This window comes from Armigeres subalbatus, chromosome 2 (assembly GCF_024139115.2).
Source record: "Armigeres subalbatus isolate Guangzhou_Male chromosome 2, GZ_Asu_2, whole genome shotgun sequence".
NCBI classification, from domain to species: domain Eukaryota; kingdom Metazoa; phylum Arthropoda; class Insecta; order Diptera; family Culicidae; genus Armigeres; species Armigeres subalbatus.
In genome coordinates this window covers 377,325,377-377,334,183 of record NC_085140.1, presented here as the reverse complement: position 1 = coordinate 377,334,183, position 8,807 = coordinate 377,325,377, and the positions used below count along the sequence as shown (strand labels likewise).

At 38.5% G+C, this 8,807-nt stretch overlaps 1 long non-coding RNA gene across 1 annotated transcript; it reads left to right on the top strand.

Moving 5' to 3' along the window:
- The first annotated feature begins 1,290 nt into the window (after nucleotides 1–1,290).
- Nucleotides 1,291–3,396, top strand: LOC134213120 (uncharacterized). Its single transcript, XR_009979407.1, has 2 exons — nucleotides 1,291–1,673; nucleotides 1,875–3,396. It is a non-coding gene; the product is annotated as an uncharacterized LOC134213120 (long non-coding RNA).
- The last annotated feature ends 5,411 nt before the right edge of the window (nucleotides 3,397–8,807 follow it).

Genomic DNA, 8,807 nt, shown 5'->3' with positions numbered 1-8,807 from the left:
CAGAACATGTAAATTTACATTACCAAGACAGCACCCGATCACGACGGGTTCGATACTGGTATATTTGAATCGTCATAACTCAGAACCTGTTACTCTTTGGGCAACATTGGATTCAAGAAGTGAAGACGGTAGAGTGGTATCAGAACGGGCTATCACTCTGCGGACCTGAGTTCGATTCTCATGTTAACCATTTTTTATTTATATAGCATAAAATAGAACATGTAAACTTAAAACAACTCAAAAATTTGGGATGTTAACAGATGTAAAAATAAAATGAAATGTAAATTTCTATTGTTTATCATGCTCCAATTATGTGCATGACATTTGATGTAAATGTACATGATTCGTTCGAACAGTGTAATTATTCTTTCTTTGAAGTGCGACATAATTCCCCGTGAAAATTCTAAAAAAATACTTGTAGTTCCTGAAGAAGTTCCTGCCGAAAATCAAAAGATATTTTAGTAGAATCTACAATGTAATCAATGTAATCCAAAGGGAAATTTTGAATTTTTTTTTCGAATTTTTTATAGAATACTTTGGAGAATTTTCCTGCTCAACACAGAAGAATTTTCTGTTGAAATCATGATATTTTTAAGCCGTAGTTCAGACTATTACTTCAGTGAAATCCATAAGAGATTCAAGAGATTATTTCGGTAAAGTTTTGCAAAAAAAAAATGGAAAAATCGAAAAAATCAAACAAGTGAACTTCGCACAAAGCTGCTGTTTGAAATGTTTTCCAAAAAAAGAAATAAATAAAAAAAGTCTACGTAGACTTTTCGTATACCTCCCGCCCCCCTTCGCAGGCTGACGTAGACTTTTTCGAACCCCCCCTACTCAAGAGTCTACTTGGTTTATGGACAACCCCTAAAGGAATTTCTGAAGGAATTTTTGAAGGAATTTCCGGAGGAATTCTCAAAGGAATTATGAAGAAATTTCTAATAGAATTTCAGAGGAAATGCCTACTGGTATTTCTAAAGTAATTCCTAAATTTATCCAGAAATTCCTTCGGATTTTTTTTGTAATTCTCCTAACATTCCTATGGAGCACGCATTTAAAACTAAATAAACCGAAGAAGCAAAGAAACGCTTACTCGAGATAACCTATATTGTCGTACGTTTATGCGCAACTACAAACCATCCTGAGATGAAAAACACATCATTTTAGTTTTGAGTCACTAAATATCAGTGGTTGGATTAGCTCCTAAAAAGGTGGTCAAACCTCTTCACCAAGCAAATGGCTAATATGATCTTATCATCCATCCAAAAGCACATCAGGATGGAAAAAGAAAATTGCCAGACGTAAAATGTCAGAAGTTTATTTTGTGCTCCTTGATTGGAATTGTATTGCTGCTGTTGTTGAAGATGATGACCAATCGAAGATGTTTTTTTCTTCTTGTTGCGACTATCAAATGGTACCACTTCGGACACAAAAGAAACACGAAGCAAAGGAAGATGAAACCACTTGGTCTTCACTTTGAATGGGAAACTGTTAATCTTGTTGTGTCCAGAAGGACGATGAAGGCGGTGAAATGGTGGTTTCTCTCTATTCGAAAAGATGCCTGAATTAAGTGGATCCTGTTGAAGGGTTTATTTGAACACCGCATTAGGATCGCTTTTAATGGGAGTTTTTAAGAAAAGGGTCGAACTTGACCAGAAGACGGAGCACATAAAGTGGTGTAGAATTTGTAGAAGATTGGAAACCCGCACATTTCGATTTGCGAATTGAAACCTGACTCAATTAATGGAAGTGATACATTTTTAGCAAGACATTCTCGTGATTTTTTGATGGGGTTATTCGGCAGATATGTTGAATATTTATGCTCATGTATATTAATACCGTCTTTTCTTTCTTATTGTCTTCCCTTTCGATTGCAGCAGACAAAGCGTCGCCCCCATCGTCATCGTCGGCTGGAATGGTCGTCGGGTCCTACGTGAAGGTGTGTTGGATCACCTTCTACATCTGCACCATCTGCACCGTGCTGTTGTACTCGCTTCGGGTGGGAATCTCCTGATTGTACAACCTGAAAGAGATTATCAAAATATAAATCAAACCGACAAATAGCGAACAAATCGAAATCCAATCCCCGCCAGGAGAGATGCACTGCGAAGAAATCAACAAAAACAACGCCATCACAACTACGACAAGCTTCCAGAGAACGAGAGCGAGAGAAAGATTGCTTCAACCGAATCTTCCGTACGACCCCTAGAAGCTAGATTATTGTTTTACGTTTCTCCTCCGTCGGAAGCTCCAGAGCTACGGGCTCGAAGTGAACGATAAAAGTGGCAACGAACCGGCATAATTGGAGTGTCCAGATGACCAGCACCATATCCGAGAGCGAACGAGCGGCCAATTTCAGTTTTCAACCAACCAAACGAGGAAGCCAACGAATTACAAAATCCAACGCCAGAGCCAGGAACGGAACCGATTACAGCGAACAGAAGTCAACGACATTTAGACGAAGAATACAAAATACGTTAATCTGTCAAGAATTTAATACATGCTACCACAGTTTTATGTTCCGCACTTTGCACTCAGCAGCTGTTTCACATGATAGTTAGATTGAGGAAATGTAATTCAACTTTGAGCTCCCAGCAGAATTCCGTTCGTTTGTCTGTGGCCAATCTTTGGTCTGTAGAAGTTGGAGGGTTGATGCTGTGGTTTTGTTTTCCGAAAATTGACTGTAATTAACCGGGATTGGTTGGGCCAAGCATGTACTCGGCTGGAAATAGGAAAATTGGCGTCATGATGTGCCGAAAAACACCTCTGTACATTGCCGGACACGAGTGCTGGTACTGGAGTAAATAGCTCAGAGGAGGAAACTAGCGGTTGGAAAATGGAATTAAATTGCAGTTTTTATTTAAACTTAAGAGACATAGAGAATTACTGCGAAAGCTGAGGTGTTTGGAATTGTGGCGTACTAAGTGGAAGATTTTGTTCTGAACGAATAATCGACTGTTAAGAGTTTTATTTCTTTTTTTTTCAAGAGTTCAAAACTTATTATTTTGACTTCGAAATAAAACTGTGGTACGAATATATCATGCTGTCGCAATACTCTCAAAGGATGCTGTCAACATATTGATAAATTTGACCGATATTTGAAATTGCAATCGTAAAGTATGCTTTAGAATATTTATCAAGGTGATTCAAGTAAGAAGCAGTGCATTATACTGTAGTTGGTACCGAAACATGAATGAAAATCATCGTGGAGAAAACAATTTAATTTTGTATTCGATTTCTCGGTGTTAATGCTTTGTATATTTTAAACTATTCATTTAAAAAATTTACACGTTTCAGCAGGAAAAATCAGAAATGAATTATAAAAAGATGCTACGGCATTGGAAAGAAAGGATGTAGAAAGGATAAACAAAATTTATTAAGGAATTCATAGTAAAAGTATTTAAGAACATGAGACAAGTTTTTTGAAAGAAATAATGTTTTGAAGCAAATTTCAAACTGATTTTTTAGACCAATGACTGGAAGAATCATTGTCATTGATGAGTTCCGAAGAAAAATCTTGGATACAGAAAACCTAAAGTAGCTTTTATTTACTGTGTAAACATTTGTAGTAGAGAGTCCATTCGGTAATTTCAGTATTTCCCTAACCCCAGGAAAGCCTGATGATTCAAATAGCTTCAAATAACTTTTCTTTTTCAAATTCGCTGGAGTTTTTATTTTGGAAAATAGAGACAAAGCAAATATTATCTCTCAACCATTACGGAAAGTTATGGTAACTTATGAAATCCATTAGCAACATTAAAAATTACTTTTCGGGTTCTCTTACGTAACTTTTCAAATTAAGCAACACCTATCTCTAAATGCGCACGTTGCTTGCGATGACAGCATTAAAAGCATGAGAGTATGAGAGTTGTGAGAACTATAATATTTTCCACACTGATGCATATTGAATCCAAACTAAATGCCTTGTTAAATCCAAACAGAAAGCAGAATTAAAATATTATGAGGTTTTTGTTCAAATGCAACGCTTTCAGTATTGTCTAAAACATTTTTCAATATATGTTGCTTCAAAAGCAATATAAAACTTCCAAAGCAGTTAGGGAAGGAAATTGTTCCCAAGCCTACAATTGTTAATAAGTGATATGATATGCCACGCCGTACGGTCCGTAATACAAATTGGCGAGACAATCAAAATAGCTCAAAATCGAAACGAAAAAGTCATCATAAGGCATGTTCCAATATTGATCAAAAAGTTTCAACAAACGCCAATCTGACTGGAGGGAACCTCCTCAGGGGGAGGCTTTGTAACAATTTTCCAAATGAAAAATGAATTTTTCACTATTATAGATGCTGCGCTGCAAATACATAAAGCCTCTCCACGTTATATTTCGGACACTCAATGATTGATAATAAATTCAAGTATTTTGTAGAACAACGACTCTTAGGAGAAACAGTGTTTATATGCACTTAAATAGAAGCTTTAAAAACACTTTAAAATGGTCAATACGTAAACAGAAAGAATCGCAATCTTCACAAGACTTGTAAACCACACCAAAAGTTTCCGTTTAGAGGTTGTTGTGATGATTTCCGGTGTTTATATCTCAAGTTAGATTTTTTTCCAAGTTGAAGACAGCCCAAAAACACTAAATCGACTTGAGCCACATCGAATTTTTATCCGAATTAGCTGACAATTTGACAGAAGGCTTATTTAAGCATTGGAATTATGATTCTGGACTGACTGGTTGAATTTTTGATTCTTTTTGAAAACATGAAGAGGTCTAGGCAGCAGAGACTATGTTCAAGGGCTTGACGATCCCTTCCCAGGCCATTTGCGAGTTGTGGGGCTTGCCTAGGATGTGGTGGGGTTTGAATGTGGGCCCTGTTAAACTCCTTTAAAAAGCTGCATGTATCCGCAAGTAGGCTCCACCAAAGTGACCGTGTTCCGCTCCAAGCCCAACTCCTGGTATCAGGTGGAACACAAAACAGAACTGGCACGAAGGCCCTCTAACGAGCCAGGAGGTTTGCGCAGGCCCAATAAGCCGCCTTTGTTAAAACAACCATTACGAACGGCATAGAAGATAATACGACTCGATACAATCGGCAACCTAGGCGAACCACATTCTGATCGACGGTAAATTCTTCTCTGACATCACGAACGTCCGCACTTACCGTAGTTCGAATATTGAATCCGACCACTACCTCGTTGCAGTATGCCTGCGCACGGTGTACAACGCGCGTCGAAGTCGAACGCCACGGCTTAGCATTGAGATACTACAAGACGGTGGATCAGCCCAAGAATACGCGCAGCAGCTGTAAGTGGCACTCCCAACGGAAGAGTAACTAGGTGCAGTTTCTCTTGAAGATGGCTGGAGACAAATTCGATCCGCCATTTGTAGCACCGCACTTGGCACGGTGACCCTAAATTAGAAAACCACTGGTATGACGGCGAATGTGAGCTGTTAGTAAAAGAGAAGAATGCAGATTGAGCGAGATTGTTGCAACACCGCACGAGGGCGAACGAGGCACGATATAAACAGGCGCGGAACAGACAAAACTCGATTTTCCGGAGGAAAAGCGTCAGCAGGAAGATCGATACCGTGAAGAGACGGGGGAACTGTACCGCACTAATAACACACGAAAGTTCTATGAGAAGTTGAACCGTTCACGTAAGGGCCACGTGCCACAGCCTGATATGTGTAAGGACATAAACGGGAACCTTCTTACAAACGAGCGTGAGGTGATCCAAAGGTGGCGGCTGCACTACGAAGAGCACCTGAATGGCGATGTGGCAGACGAAGGTGGCGGTATGGTGAATAACCTGGGAGAATACGCGCAGGACATAATTTTACCGGCTCCCAATCTCCAGGAAATCCAGGAAATCCAGGGGTTGATCAGATACCAGGAGTGCTATTTAAACACGGTGGTGAGGCATTGGCTAGAGCGCTGCACTGGGTCATTACCAAGATTTTGGAGAAGGAAGTTTTGCCGCAGGAGTGGATTGAAGGTGTCGTGTGTCCCATCTACAAAAAGGGCGATAAGTAATCACATTGCCGAACGCCGCCTACAAGGTACTCTCCCAAGTTTTATGCCGCCGACTAACACCAATTGCAAGAGAGTTCGTGGGGCAGTAACAGGCGGAACTTATGGGTGAACGCTCTACCACAGATCAGGTATTTGCCGTACGTCAGGTATTGCATTGGTAATGCCGCGAATACAACGTGCCCACACGTTGCGATATAAACATAGTTTTAAGAATAACATGACCTTGCTCGCTTTTTACGCGGTTGGTTTTTATCAATTGATCTGTCCCCTCAAATTCCACGACTTTTTCAATTCCACCATATATTTCCTTGATTTTTTGTATATTCGAGCGATAAGTGTAAAGAGGCAAAAACAATCGAAAACAAATTGCGAAAAAGCGACCCCAGTGCACCCCATATAATAAAAATATGACTGTATGTAGAATCCGATCAAAATGCTAGTCGATGAGGGTGCAGATTTCCAACGTAAATGGAAGATTATAAACGAACGTGATATATCAATAAATGAAAATATAATCGCATGAGAGAATGAATGAGTGACTGCTCAAGTGAGTAAGTAAGTAAGTGAGTAAATGAGTGAGTGGGTAGGTGAGCGAGTGAGTAAATGAGTAAGTGAGTAGATAAGTGAAGGAATGAGTATGTAAGTAAGATAGTAGGTGAATGTATGAGTAAGTAGGTGAGTAATTAAATCAGTGAATAAGTACACTGATGGACATAAGTATTCGTCATACATATGATGTATAAATTAATGATGATTTACTAAAAATTCGATTTCAATGGAATTCAAATGATTATTCAAATAATATAAATCAAGAGTAATTTTCATTTTTCTTTATTCAAAATTTAAGATAATGGAAGTGTTTCCACGTAAACATCCGAAAACGATTCCTCGAAAACATTTATAAAAACTTCAAATTCAACTGAACAAAAGTATTCGTCTTATACATAATTACGCATAAAAGCTAGTTAGTTTTTGGAATCTTCAATAGTTTGTATTCAATCCCTTCTGGCCAATTACTGCTTTCAAGCGGTTCGACATTGAGTGGACCAGTTTTTCGCATACAGAGGGCTCGATCTTATTCCATTCTTCAAGGAGAATTTTGCTGTTTCTGTGATGTTATGTGATGTTCCCGAATACGTCGATCAAGCACATCCCACAAATGCTCAATAGGATTCATATCCGGAGATTGGGGTGGTGTTTTGAGCTGGTGAGGTGTATTATAAAGCAGCCAAAGACGAACTACTTCGGCTGTGTGCTTCGGATCGTTGTCTTGTTGGAAATAGAAATCGTCCCCTATTCCCAACTTTGCGGCACTTTGCTTCATATTTTGTTACAATATATTCAAATATTGCTCCTTTTCCATTATACCATCAATAAACACCAGTTCCCCAACACCAGATGCAGCCATTCAACCCCACACCATTACTGAAGAACCTCCATGTTTTACAGTAGCTTGAATGTTTTTCTTCTGAAGCTCAGTTCCCGATTTTCGCCACACTTTAATACGCCCGTCGGACCTATTAAGGTTGAATTAACTCTCATCAGAGAATAAAGCTTTGTCCCAGAAACTGCTTGAGTGGTTTTGATACTCTTTAGCAAAGTTCAGTCGTTTAGTCTGATTGACTTTGCTTATTAATGGCTTCTTACGACAAACGCGTGCGTTGTATTGAGCTTTATTCAAAATTCTGCGTACCGTTCTGGAATGAATTTCCTTTCCACTGAAATCTAGTATCTCTGCACGTACTTTCGAGGATGAAGCTTTTGGTTCTTTCTCAACAATTTGTATGATCTTCCGCTTTTCGCGGTCTGATAGCCTGCACAGACGACCTTTCCTGGTTTTGTTGTCGAAATTTTCGTTATGTTTGTACCGTTTGATAATATCTTGCACTATTGTTCTGGGCCTACCAACGCTTTTAGCTATCTCGGAAACAGTTTTATTTAACTTGAATAAATTTAAAATGATTTTCCTTTCTTCCAGTGTAGTTTCTTTACCTTTCTACCAATTTTCTTCGGATATCGACGAATAAGATGTAAACAACCGACTTCAACGTCAAGTGAATACTAGTGAATAGGCAAATGACAGTTTCATATATTTGCAGTGTTTCCAGATTGTTGAAAATGCGTAGAAGGACAAAATTCATTTGAGTGACGAATACTTCTGTCCACCCTCAAATGTGAAGCTCGGATTTTTGTTTACAATAGCTAATGCAAACAAAGTTATTATTCCTAAAACATTTGCTCGAAACATCGAGACAAGTGCGCCGAATCTATCACCTATAAATAATTCGAGGGATATCTAATTTACGTAAAGTAATTCACAAACTTTATTGAAATCATGATGAATACTTATGTCCATCAGTGTAAGTAAGTGATAAGTTAATCAGATTGTGAGGAAAGCTTGAAAGTGAGAAACAGAGAGTGAACGAGGGAAATGAGTGATTAAGTGAGTTAGTATATGGACTAGTTAATCAATTAGTAAGGAAGTAAGCATGTGAAGCAGTGAGTGACTGATTGGGTACGCTTATAAAGGAATATGTAAGAATGAATAAATAAATAAATAAGTGAGTAAGTAAGTTAATAGGTAAGAGGGAAGTGAGTAAGCGAGAGAACAAATGAATGATTATTAAAGTAAGAATAAAGGAGATAAATTAGGTGAGAAAGTGTGCGAGTATTTCTGAGTAAGCTACTAAGTGAGTATGTGAGATAGCGAGTGGCTAAGTCAATAAGTGATTCAGTGAGTAGGTAAGCAAATGTAGATGTATATTAGTGGGTAAAGAAGTTAGTTAGTGAGATAACGAGCAAATATGTGT